Source organism: Lonchura striata, chromosome 2, assembly GCF_046129695.1.
Source record: "Lonchura striata isolate bLonStr1 chromosome 2, bLonStr1.mat, whole genome shotgun sequence".
Taxonomy (NCBI): domain Eukaryota; kingdom Metazoa; phylum Chordata; class Aves; order Passeriformes; family Estrildidae; genus Lonchura; species Lonchura striata.
In genome coordinates, this window is record NC_134604.1 from 16,448,408 (window position 1) to 16,461,535 (window position 13,128).

Here is a 13,128-nt window from a genome sequence, read left to right on the forward strand (position 1 = left end):
AGAGTCTTTCCCATTTTGTCTGCAGCAGGAAATACATCCCAAATAGTGAAATAGTGAATTGAAGCAGCTGGTCAATGGCAGGAAATTCAAATAAAGGAGCTGCATTTTCCTAAACCATGTTTAGGTGCAATCCAGCACACAGCATAGATGATTGCTACTTTTTTGCTGTCTGATGGCTTCCCCTTGTTTTAAGGGCCTCAGAACCTTTATATGGCCCCCTACTACCACCTCTACATTTTACTGACTCACAGCTGTTTGCCCCAACATTATTTTGGTCTAGAAGGATTTTGAAGAGGTTTTTTTGCAAAAAAGGAGGCTGTAATCAAGCCAAAATAAAACCTATTTTGAGAGGAAATATGCGAGAAATTATTTTTTTAGGTTGTTACCTAGGTTTCTGAGCAAGAACAATGGGAATAAAAGAGTACCACTAATATCTTTTGTATATATATTTCCTATATATCTCTTCAGACAAGTATAATACAGATAATTGCTCCAACCTTACTGTTTAGATAGAGTGTCAAGTGACAGGGTCCTTTTCATTTTGCCAATTCATTATGTCACTTGTCGAGATTATTTCAAAAAAAAGCAGGTTTGGAAAATAATTTAGGAGGGCATTTCACTTCAGAGCTGCTTCCCAGGCATTAATTGAGTATTCCATCATGAAGAAGTGTATCTTTCTTTACCCCACTGCCCAAGACTGATCTTGGCTTGAGGGATAATCTCTCTGCTGGCAAACCGTACCACTGGTCCCATTCATTTTACTTTGGATGGACCAGAGTTTACAAGACAGCTTTAAGTTAGAGTTACACAATCATCAGTAGCCAACAGCCCACATGCTTCAAAGATCTGTAGCAGCAAATAGGTTGAATATTGGGCAAAAACAAAGGGGGAAAAAATTGCAAAATTCTTCAGTGAGGACAGGAACAACATCCCTCCTGTTTTCTGTCTGTGTGGACTTCTGCAGCTCCAGAGTGCACACAACTATTTGCATTCTAACCCAGCAAGCAGAAGGCTAAAAATAGTGCTGAAAATCCACTCTGGATACTGAGCAGTGCTTCAGGAACTTTAAATTTAAGCCCATTTTTTCCCTAGCAATTATAGGCAGTGTCACAGAAAAGGAACCCAGGGCTTATCACTCTTTGCAGAGATGTTCCTGTTTGCAAGGGAAATCATGTGCCTGTAATACATATTAATGCACCAGCATGCCTGTGCGTGTTCACTTGAAGTTCTTGGGAGCCTTCCTGCCTTGATGTCTATCCCTTTGCCACAGCTGGAAATAAAATAATAAGCAGAAAGTGGAGCTGCATTTGCCTTTCAGACACTGCCAGTGAAGACTGTCCCAGGCACCACAAACTTTTAAATTTGATCCCTGGCACCACAACCCTGCTCTGCAGGGCCCACTGTGCTATGTGTCAAAGACCACCCTAGGTCAGGGGTGGCTTCGTGTGGGGGAAAAGTGTCTCCTCCAGCCCGTGCTTTCAATAAAAGGCTCAGTATTCTTCTGTTGTCCGGTCTCAAGGCAGTTTATTGCAAGTTATCTAAAAGATTTTCTTCTCAAGCTGCTGCGGTTTGCTCACAGCTCAGGCAGAGGCACACACACACCCTGACATCCTCTCTGACTCCCCACTGCTTCTTCTCCCCCCACCCACGGCTGCTGCTGTCTTTTATATGGTACATTACATGTTACATGTTTACAGTTTTTCCCCAATACCTGCTACCTATATTAAATGGTGCTTTTCTACTCTAAACCAATCTGTGAGTGCCAACATCACCAAGAACATGGAGGTAAGGAAGAAGAAAGAGGGAGGACAGGACAGGCCCAAATCCCTCCATCTTAAAACTTCTGACACCCATGTACAAGACCTAAAACCGTCCTGTACGGGACTTAAAACCCCCCTGTACAGCACTCAAAAATTCTTCCCTTTACTTTGTGACTACTTCTACTATAATATCTAAACTTCTGTGACTTCTTGTTCTTCCTGCAAGGTTGGTAAATCATTCCATGGCTCAAACCCAAAATCACAGCTGTTTCCAGCTGTGCCAGGGTCTCAAATGCTTCTGACCAGGGCCTGGAACCTCCAAAAATGCCCGAGGGACATTTTGAGTTCTGACAACTGTGCACTGAGAGGCCTGGTTTAGATATGCACTGAAAAACTGCAGACCTGAATGCAGGGCATAAATCACCAGAACACAAGATCAGATTGGCTAAATGCTGCTAATACCAAAAAATCTACCAGAAAGCAAGATGACCACCAGTGACACCAACCAGAACAGAGGACTGCCCTGACAGTGAGCTTTGCAGAGAGCTGTTGCTCATTCAAAACATTTCTATTTTAATATGCAGGCCAAATGGTAGCTAGAGCACGCTGTGGCATAGCATTTATTGCTGGGTTACCTGACAAACCCCAGAAATATTCTCTCATTCATGTTTCCTTTTCAGTGTATCCCCCTGACCTCTGAAAATAAGGCTGGTCTCCCCACCAGGTTTTGAAGCAAAAGCACTTTCTAAGGAGACCAAATCCATGTCTCAACAGGCCACTGACATCTCCCATCACACAAAGAGAGGAACAAAATCCTGAAAATACCATCAACACATCTCTTCAGTGACAGAACTGCTGCTAAAAGTGCGGATCCTGGAGAGAGTTGGTTCCTTTCATCAGCAGCTTTTGTTTCTAATTACTGAGAGGGGAAGAAAACACATGTTAGGAAAAAAAACAGCTTGTAAGGAAAGATTCCCACTTAACTTTTCAAAAAGAAGCTGTCTGGTTGGAGGCCCTGAGGTACCCAAATTTTAATCTCCACAAAAAATATGCTCAGACCATAGATCACACATGCCCCCAGCTATTATTCTCTTTCCTAGAGGAAAAAGAAAAGCAGAAACCCCTCAGTGCTGGAGTTGTGCCATAAAGAACACTAAAATGAAGTCTAAAATACATGGGAGATGCCAACAACATATGAAATATCATTCCTTTGTTTTCTCCATGCTCCAAAGCTACACCTCCAGATTTTTGTGACAGGAAGTCAGTTTGTCTCCTTTAATCTCCATTTGGATCTGTACCTTAGCATTTTCTCCAAAGTCCTGCCCTACTTTTAGCAGCAGCAGGGCAAAAACACACAAAGAGAATAAACAAGCTGTCTCTTGTTGAATCTCTAGAAAAGGAGTTGTGTCCCAGCTGGGATGGAGGTACACAAGACTCAGAGAGTAAGGAGTTAGAGTTAAATAAAATCCTATAAATATATAAAATAGAGTTAATAAAATACTATAAAAAGATAAGGAGGGAGTCAAGCTCAACAGACACAAAACCTGAAGTCAGTCTTTGTGAGACTGTATCTGTGTGCTATAGGCTGCTTCCAGAATCAGAAATCCTGTGAGAAAAGAAAACCTAGGAATCTCCCCACAAAATAAACATTAATATCAGAAAGGGCTTTGCTGTGCAAATGAAAAGTGGTGTAATTGATTTCCTCAAATGTGCACAGTCCTAAAATAATCAGCCACAATGTGCAGATTTGAGGCTCTGTAACTGTACTAAAATCATCATTCTAAGGGATCACACAGAGCACTTTTCAGAGTAGCATGTCTTATCTCATGGACTAAAATAATTAAAATCTTCATCAGGCTACAGGCACACAGCTACCTCTGCAAATCTAAAATTTTCAAAACTCTCTTTATCTCTTCTATCATAACTTGATGACTTTTAGAAAACCAAATGTGCACCATGCAGTCATTTTGCTGTGAATTTGTCTCACCAGAACCTGTTGCCACACAACAATCTAATGTGAAATACAATGTTATTTATTGTGGTTTTTTAGTCCCCTGTCCACAGATCACCAGGCACTTTTAAAGTGATCAGAAACACACTCTGCCTATGTTTTACTCAAAAAAGATGCTAAGAAATGCCTTTTTTTTTCAAAGCAGGATAAGCATTCCAAACAGCAGTTCCTCTGAAAGATGAAAAAAAAAAAAGAAAAAATGCAAACTATAAACACAGAAACTGCATGTATAACACCACTGCTTCCCTTTGTCCTTTTAAAGATTAATTGTCTTTGAAGATGCTGGCTCTCAACACTCACCACAGCAAGGCTGCATCAGGCTGACAACCCAGCCAAGGCTCACAGGAGAAATAAATGGGAGTTCCTGAAGCATGAATTGAGTTTCCCTGGATTTCACAGTCCCTCCCTCCAAGTCCTTATTCCTCCACCAGGAAGAAGTGAGAGGTTGGAACACATTGTGGGAATTGTTATTTAAGGGCAAAGTACTGCTGCAGTACACCTCTTTTTAAAAGAATAATCTTAATTTTGATAGGCATTCATGTTCCAGCCTATTAAAATTGTTGGAATTCAGACAGCTTGCAACATTGCTATGAAAACCACTTTCTGCTGAAAACACATGGTGAAGTTGGTCCCACTGGAACTGGACCAGCAGGGCATTTTTTTTTTCCATGTAGGAAGTGATATTTGCATTTCTTGTTCCAAAACATGCCAAAATCCAAACCAGACCTCCATGGGGGCTGTGGTGCATTGCTGGTGCTTTAAAATCCAGCTCTCTTTGGCATAAAATAATCAAGGTATCAGAGTAAGAAGTGGAAAATGAAGCAAAGAAAGAAAGAAATCAGCCTACATCCCACACGTGGGACTTCCAGGTGAGATTTTTGCTCCTCTAGGTTTTTTTTGCTCCACATGTTCCAGAAAAATCAGAATGGAAGAAAACCCTCTTAATAAAAATATTGGCTACAATAATACCTCGCTCCTGCTTCATTATTGCACAAAGGAAAACAGAATTGGGAGTTTTGCTAGCAGTGAGGCAAGCAAAAATAATTAAAAACCAGCAAAGAATTCTCCATACAGTGGAATCATTAAGGAGAACATTAGTGAGGAGAAAGAAAAAGCAAAAAAAAAAAAAACTCCATGAATACAACCTTGCTTACAAACACCTACACATGTTTTTGAAAAGACTGTCCCCAGTTTATCTTACCTTCATGTAAAAATAAGATGTTTTACACCTCCTACAAGCCAAAAATTAACAAAGAATAGCTGCTGCCATTCTGGCTTACCTCTGAAGCCATCACTTCATGTACCCATGTCTTAAAACACATTTCAGCATTACTGTCACCAACCAAGGCAGTGCAGCACTACAAAATTTTTCTGACTGTAATTAAACAGCTCATTTCCTTTTATTTAATCCTGCAAAGCAATAAGATGTTATTAGCAGGTGGAAGTTTTAATGCCAGTTTATTAGCAGCACTGACTCGGTGCCTGCTGATAGTTACTGTGAAGGCCAAAAGGGTAACAAGGCTTGGCTGGGATGCAGCAGCTTGCCAGGTGTTTTCCTTGTGGCTGATGGAGCAAAGCCAATTGAAATTATCACTTTTTAGCCACTAGCAACTCTTCCTTGCAGCATGGAAACTTGATTTTCCTTAAATACAAAATTAAAAAAAAAAAAACAAAAAACAAACAAACAAAAAAATTCCTCCTGTCTCTCACTGCAACCACTGCCACATAATTTGTAATAATTAGATCTAGTAGCAGCCAGCTACTCTTTGATTTCAACAGCTTCCTCACAAAATAGGACAAGGATAGTGTAGCACTTTAAAGTAATAATGATCTGTTCAACAAAAAGAGTTTCACAGCTTTCTGAATTCTGTAAACAATATTTAAGGTACAGAACAAGTGTTAAAATTTTTCTGGAGCAGTTTTAATTACCTAATTCATATCGGTAGAGTTGTAATAAAATAACAAAAATATGATTAAATATGAGGCAAGCAGCGTGCATGGATAATAAAAGAAATACACACTGTGGTTCTGGACTGAATACACAGGTATTTGGTCCAAAATAAAGCAGATGGCAAACCAAACACATAAGCATCCACTTTATCTTGCAGTTCCTGTTGTTCTCCGATTGCTTTTATTTATTTTGTGTATGGAAAATTAGGCAGATGAAAGACAGAGGTGAGAGATTCATGTTCTTCGAATTCATTGTTAGAGGGAAAAAAGCCCAAACAAATTCTCTTATGCACAGCAGTGTCCTGAAATCACATCTATCAAACCCATGTAAATGATATTATTTGAGTTTACAGGTTGTTCCCTTGTACTTCTTCCTATTTAGGAATACACCCTAACTAGAGAGTTCACCAAAGCATGACTCTGGTCTGTTAGGGTTGTCCTTTTAACCATGTGTTTGTCCCTACAAGTATTTAAAGAGCTCCATAGGCCAGAGGGAAGTTCTCACCACACTGATACCAAAAGTGGCCCTGGCAAAGCCAGGATTTTACAATAAAATAGCTAATTCCAAATAGAAGACTAGAATAACCACTGTGAGCAGGGAGGGCAGGAGGATTTCTTTGCAATGGAGATATCTGAAAATTATTTTCCAGATGAATTCTGCTTCCTGAGGAGTTCGGGGGCTCTGGAGTCACAAAGCATTTCAGGCAATTTATTTGAAAATAATTTTATTACACTGTTCAGCTTCATTCCCTGCCTGTCCATTGTACTGCATCTCCTGTTCAGAGCCCTGTCATTCTCAGAGTTCTGCTAATGACAACAAAAATCTCTGTTTCTTGTAGAAACTTCAGACAGATAAAGCTTAAGTATCCTACAAGCACAGGAGAGGAATTGTGACAGAGACAACAACTTCTCTGGGCCATTTTTTCCCAGTGTTTGTCCCTCTCCATGGTGAAAAAATACATCTAACCCTTAATATGAAGTTTGAATTTTCTACATTCCAATCTGTGTCTGTTGTCTCTCATCCTGTCACTGCCCCTCTGAGAAGCGCCCAGCTGTCCTGGCAGTTTCCATCCGCTCCGTATCCCACCAGCTGAGCTGCAGCCACAGCAGCACCAGAGATTGTGCCAAAGGCCAAGCAGGTGAACAAAAAGCACTCATCTGATCCTAAAAGACACCCAGGGAATGCCTTTTTTGCACTGGAGAAATCTGCACTGGCTCTTTCCACTGACCTTGTTCACATGTATGGAGATGGAGGATTTGCTCCATGACCTACCCAGGGCCTGAAGCGAAATGAGCAGAGGTAATTGGCTCCTAAATGCTCAAGTCATCCTGAAATCAGTTAAGATTTTTGCAAGGTTTCCCTCTGGTTTGCAAATGTAAACAAGACCCAGCTCATTGCCATAATAATTGCTATCATCTAATAATAATAGTAATATCTATCATCAATATCTGTCTTCTGAAGGAACCTCCAATATTCCTCAGGAAGCAACTCTTTGCTGTTAAATTGTTTGAAATCCAGCAGTAGCATTATACAATGCATTTTTATTAGTACATTAGCCAAGAAATGATTCCAGAACACAACAGCTTTTCTGAAGTGGATTTAAATCATGATCAATCATTCAATAAACTCTAACAGAATTTCCCCTTTCTGCACATTCTGTCAAACAGCACTGCATGTTGTCCTGACCAAGGCTTATGGTGACCAAAAGGCATCTCTGAGAAGACAATACTGTCAAACTTGGGCCTGGGGGATATGGTGTGTGCTTTAAAAGGCAGAATTGTTCTTGGAATTTATCCCCCTCTGCTATTATTTAATTTTTCTTCAACACTGCGGTCTTCACAAGAATGGCACATCATTTTTCAAAATATATTTTGACATGTTGATCAAGTAATCACAGCCACCAATTTTAGCAATTTAGTGAAATATATATTTATTTTTCTCAATGTTCTTCTGCTCAGTTTTTTCTATGGTGTTTTGCTTTTCCCCTCAATGTGTCCAGCCCTATAACAGCCTTCTATTCATAAACAAATTGTGTTTTGGCTGCCCAGGAATCCAGTTGGCTGTGCAACAATCCTACAGGCACATGGCAGAGACACAGCACTCTTTTCTAGCTAATCCAGAAATATGTCTCACTCTGTAAAATCATCAGGGTCCAAAGCAGAGTGAAATGTGGATTGCAACATCCTCCCTGCAGGTAGGTGCTAAAATGGCCAAGGCTGTACCTGTTGTGCAGCTGGCACTGCAGTCCAAGTGTGAGGCCTCTGACAAACACCACACAGATTTAAATTAATTCCATCTGATCCTGATGAAATGTTAAGTCAGGACAAATGCAGTAAGCCTGTACTCACTCCAATTATTGTGCCATTTCAGAGCAAGGTACAGACTTGTTTCAGCCTCTTCCTGGGAAAAATAAAATTAAGTCATTTATCATTTGGAATTATCCACAGTCTTATCACAACTTGTAATTTATAGTATATTATATGCCTTACTTTTCCTTGGAAATTAAAATTTAGCACATGGACCTTTTTTTATTAGACAATAGTCACCCAATGCTTCCAGCTTAGTAAAAGCTCACAAAGTAACAGGAATTGTGTTAGATAATGTGGCACAATTCATCCAGTCTAGAAAAATGCTATCCAAGATGTAATTAGGTATTTATATTCTTTGACTAAATGAAGTCTAGCTACTACTGTTACGATTTATAACAGGACCTTGGTGTGTGGGATTCTGGGAAGGTGGCCTAGGAGCCCAAATTTTCTTTTAACATGTATGTTAGCACCTTTATATAGATGGACATATATGCACAGAGCTTACCTATGGGATAAAAAATATTTTTATTTAAAATATTTTATTAAGATGTGTTCCTTTGTCTCTTTCTCTCTCTCTTTTTTTTTTTTTTTTTTTTTTTTTTTGTAATATATTTCTAACACTGTACAACCAGGGTGTGACTTTCAAAAACAGTCAAGGGAATGTTCTATTCCTTTTGAAATAAGATGTCCAAGTTTGCTTTTATTAAAAGTTTGTGGCACTAGGCTCCAAAGAAAATAGTTAGACCAAGTAGGTGAGTGATTTTAAAATCTCTCTCCTGCTGGACATAGGGAGCAATGAACAGCAGCAAGAATGGATCTGTTAAAAAAAAATATATATATATTTCCAGAGAAGCCCAGTTGCAAATGTGAAAACATTACAAAGTGAGAAATGGGAGGGAATGTAACAGATTCAACACAATTGTATCTAAGTAAAGAATTTGACAGAGAGCTTCACAAATATTTTGCAGAGAAGAATCCACCCAAGTAAGCTTGAATATTTTTTTAATATTTTTGCCAAGGTACAGAAAGCCAACTAAAATCATTTGGTCCAAAGGTAATAACCAAGTGTCACAGGGAATTTTCTGGACAGCTTCCTTTTTCCAATATTTTCCAAACTTTGCCAGGAAAAGCCTGAAGTTTAGGAGTTTACTTGAGAGCACAGGTAAAGAAGATGAAAGTGGAAAAGTATGAGCAAAATCTTGAAACAACATGGCAGATCAACCATGCAAGAAAATTCAGCAGCACCCATGTTGTGTGTAAAGATGCAACTGTCATTTATATCATTTTGCCCCTTGTCATTTTTGTTTGTCTCCTTCCACAGGTACAGCTTGTCTTTCAGACAGTCTTGTCTCTGGAACAAGGCTTGTTCTTTCACTGTGTGCTTTATTCAGTTTCCAGCAAAATCAGCCCCTGAGTGGATGAGATTCCTCTCGGTATTACTTCAATATAAATGTTAAACAACAATATTATTGTTATGCTATATAGCTGATCCACATCAAGGGATTTGGAGTTGATTCATTCATCATTGTCAGGCAGGCAGTTTAAATTCCGTTTGAGCCCACATGCAACAGACCAAGAATAATGTGATCACTTTTTAAGGATGTGAAAGGAAAAGGGGTCTTGGGAACAATTCAGAATGGAAGAAGCTCACTTAAAAGCTGCAGTCAAACTGGAGCTCTACAGCTTAATCCAAATTACTGCCCTTTATTGGCTGCACCTCTGGGTTGGACTGCAGCCCCAAAGACTTGTCTGCAGGGCACTCCTCAAGCTGTTCTAGGAGTGAAACACTGGGGAAAGACCACCCTGTGTGCCCTGGACCTTCACCACATGCCAAAGTCGTGGTGCCTTGGGCTGGTTTCAGCTGAACAAGGTGAAAATTGTTCCCAAAGGGAACTGCTGTTGCAGTAAGGTAGAAAAATTATAAAAGAAAGGCCTCATAAAATCAGGCCTTCTCTGGTAGATTTGGTCATTTCTTCTAAGGGAAGCTAACACTATGCAAGTTTTCATGCCAAAACAATCCTGATGTGAACAGTTCATTAACATACCAATCTATTCCTGGGTAAAAAACAACTAGCACCTACATAAACATTAAATCGGCAAAGAAAATATGTAAACAATTTAAGAATAGAGAGAGTTGATGGACAAATAAAATACCTTTCACTAACCAATAGAGTAATTGGCAAGAAAGCTACTAAACAATTGGAGTCACACATGAGGTCTGTAAAACCATATAAAAATTAGTTATGTGAATAAAGAAGAGGCTTTTTCCTGCATAAAGAAAATGGAATCTCACATTATTTATTCCAATACAGTGCCACAGCAGTCAGTGACATTTTGTAGGCAGCTGGTACTTGGAGATGTCAGATGTTGGATTTTTAGTTTCTTCCTGAGAATTTCCTTCTCTCAAACTCAGTGACAGCCAGCAGGACAACCCAGCAAGAGAAGCACTGCCTTGCCAGAGAGGACATCAGGAAACAATACCTAATTCCAGCATATTTGTCTGGGAAACAAAAATGCTGAGCTCTCCAGTGGGCTCCCCTGTCCCCTCAGCCGTGCAGCAGATTCAGACTGAAAGTTTTCATCAAGAATTTCCTACAGACCACAGGATTTCTTTGGCATGAATGCTTCTTTCTGCACTCACATTAAACCTTCGGTGCCTCTCTGCCCTCTGCACTCCACTTTCTCCCCTGCAGGAAAATGTAGACCTAAACATTTCTTCTGATTGGTATAATTTCCAAGTAATCTTTCAGGAAGTTATTCTGCTTTACCCACATTCCACCTGAAACAGCATGCCTGCCATCAAAATCAAACCTGACTGGGCTCCAACACAACCACCAGGACTAGAACTGAGTTAAAGCTTACAGATAATCTGAAAGCAAGAACACTGAGCTTCATCTGGCTCCAATTTCACTCAAGGCCTTACTTATTCTTACTTACCATGGCATGCAAGCAACACCATGCAAAGCTCAGAATATATTACCCAAACAAGCTTAATTACTTTCTTGACAGCAGACTTCAAAATGGGTACCAGAGATAAGCTATTTGTGAATTATCTTTTTTTGGTTTTTTGATACAAATTAGTGTAGTATCTTAGCATGGCAGTCAGGGACCAAAGGCAATTTAATTGGATGAAATACAAAACCAAAGTCCATGTTCAGTGCAAAACTCAAGGGATTCCTGTAAGTTTGAGCATTCAGCCTGTGTTTTCTCTAAATGCCAAATGAAATTAAATTCTGAATATCATGTTGTACCAGGGGACGTTTAGATTGGGTATTAGGGAAAATTTCTTCATGGAAGGGGCTGTTAGGCACTCAAAGAGGCTGCCTGTGTGAATCACCATCCCTGGAGGTTTTTGAAAGATGTGTAGATGAGGAATTCAAGGGCATGATTTACTGGTGGACTTGGAAGTTTGGACTTGATCTTAAAAGCCTTTTCCAACCTAAAAAATTCTATGTTTGTATTTGACTTGCACTGTACTTCTCATTGGAAAATTCTGCATTTAAGATTAAAAAAAAAAAATCTGTGAAAGTCTGGTGGATTGCTTATGAAATTCTACACAAGGAAAAGCATGACAAATAAAGCTCAAGATATCACTAAGCATTAATAATGACAGTGGACAATAAAAAATAAAATAAGGATAGGTAAATCTAAAAGCATGATTCCAAAATGAAGTGTTGTCTCTGTACAGTGCAATGAATTCTATGTAGTAAAGCAGTTTTGCCTCTTTAAAAAACAATAAGAATTTTTCTCTCTCTGTGGCAACAGTTTCATCTTTTTGTTTTGTTTTGTTTTGTTTTTTCATTTTATCTTACAGCTATGAGGTCAAAAAAATAACCATTCCCCACAGAAAAATATTTTCTTTTATTTCTAAATGCTGTACTTGCTCACCACTTACCTTCACTTAGGAAAGAGCAGCAGCTGAGCACTCAGCAGTCCCTGCTGAACTCCTGCATCTTTCCCATGGCGTGCTGGGGTTCCCAAGGGCAGGAAAACAACCCTCTCAAACGCCTGACTAATGCACTCAGCTTGAAAGAGACACGATGCTGTCACTGGAATGCCTCTGGAATGTTTGGCAGCCATGGGGGCAGCAGGAGGAGGACAGAGAAAAGGGCAAGGAGAGGGAGGCAGAACACGCTGTGCTGCTGCTCTGTCACAAGAAATGCAACTGGGCTGTGTTTGTTTGCTAACAAAGATGTCAAATGCTTGCTTGGTGCTTGGGAATGTTCATATTCCATTCAGGGATTTGACTGCACTCTGTCTTATGCTTGAGGAGCTTCCTAAGGCCTTAGGGGTGCAGATTTTTCTTTTTTTTCTTTTCCTTTTTTTTCACTATAATTTGCTGACTTATGTCTAGAACCAGAAGTCTAGAACTCACAAAATTATTGTTAATAAAAGCACAATAATCTTTCAAAGTAGCCTGAGAGACTTCTCCTGAGAGCTACACACAACTTTTGCATGTTTCTGATGGCAACGGGGAATACAAGTCAGGCAGTGGTGCTGGGAATTTCATCCTTCCTCCCCAGTGCAAAGAGTGAACTGGAAGTGGTATCACTAAGCATTAATAGTGATAGTGGGCTATAAAAATAAAATTAGGATAGGTGAAGTAGTTCAATTTTTCTGCTGAGGCACACATTTAGGGCAGGGTTTTAAAGCCACTGGGTGAGGAAGGGAGGTGGACAGGAACCACTGAAGTTTATGTACAATATATTTAGATTATTACCACTGAAGATGTAATAAACTAAGTATAAAACTGCTGAGACAGATTTTTGTTAATCACTATTTGTAAAAAACAGTCTCTTCTCTACACGTCACGAAGAAAATACAGCACGTGATGTTTTCAGGATTTGGAAGAGAAATAAAAAGGGTTTCCTGATTCCTGCAAGTTTACTGATCCTTTGAAGAGAAGCCCAAAACAAATCAGAGAAACAAAAGTTTTCTTCTGACCAGCCTTTTTTAAAGGCCAACCGTTGGGTTTTTTTTGTTTTTTTGGTTTTTTTTTTCCCTAGAGATGCTTTTTGCTTTGTTTTTCTGATTTTTTTTGTTCTTTTCCATTGTTTATTTTTAAGCTTGTGTCTGAAATCCCACCACAATCCCTCA

The 13,128-nt window shown here is 39.5% G+C and overlaps 1 long non-coding RNA gene across 1 annotated transcript in view; it reads right to left on the bottom strand.

Annotated features, from left to right (window-relative positions):
* LOC110481501 (uncharacterized) overlaps positions 1-5,108 on the bottom strand; it is a 90,076-nt gene extending 84,968 nt beyond the window's left edge. The window contains exon 1 of the long non-coding RNA XR_002467262.3: positions 5,052-5,108. This is a non-coding gene — a long non-coding RNA (uncharacterized LOC110481501). The remainder of the gene's footprint in view (positions 1-5,051) is intronic.
* Between the last annotated feature and the right edge of the window lie 8,020 nt (positions 5,109-13,128).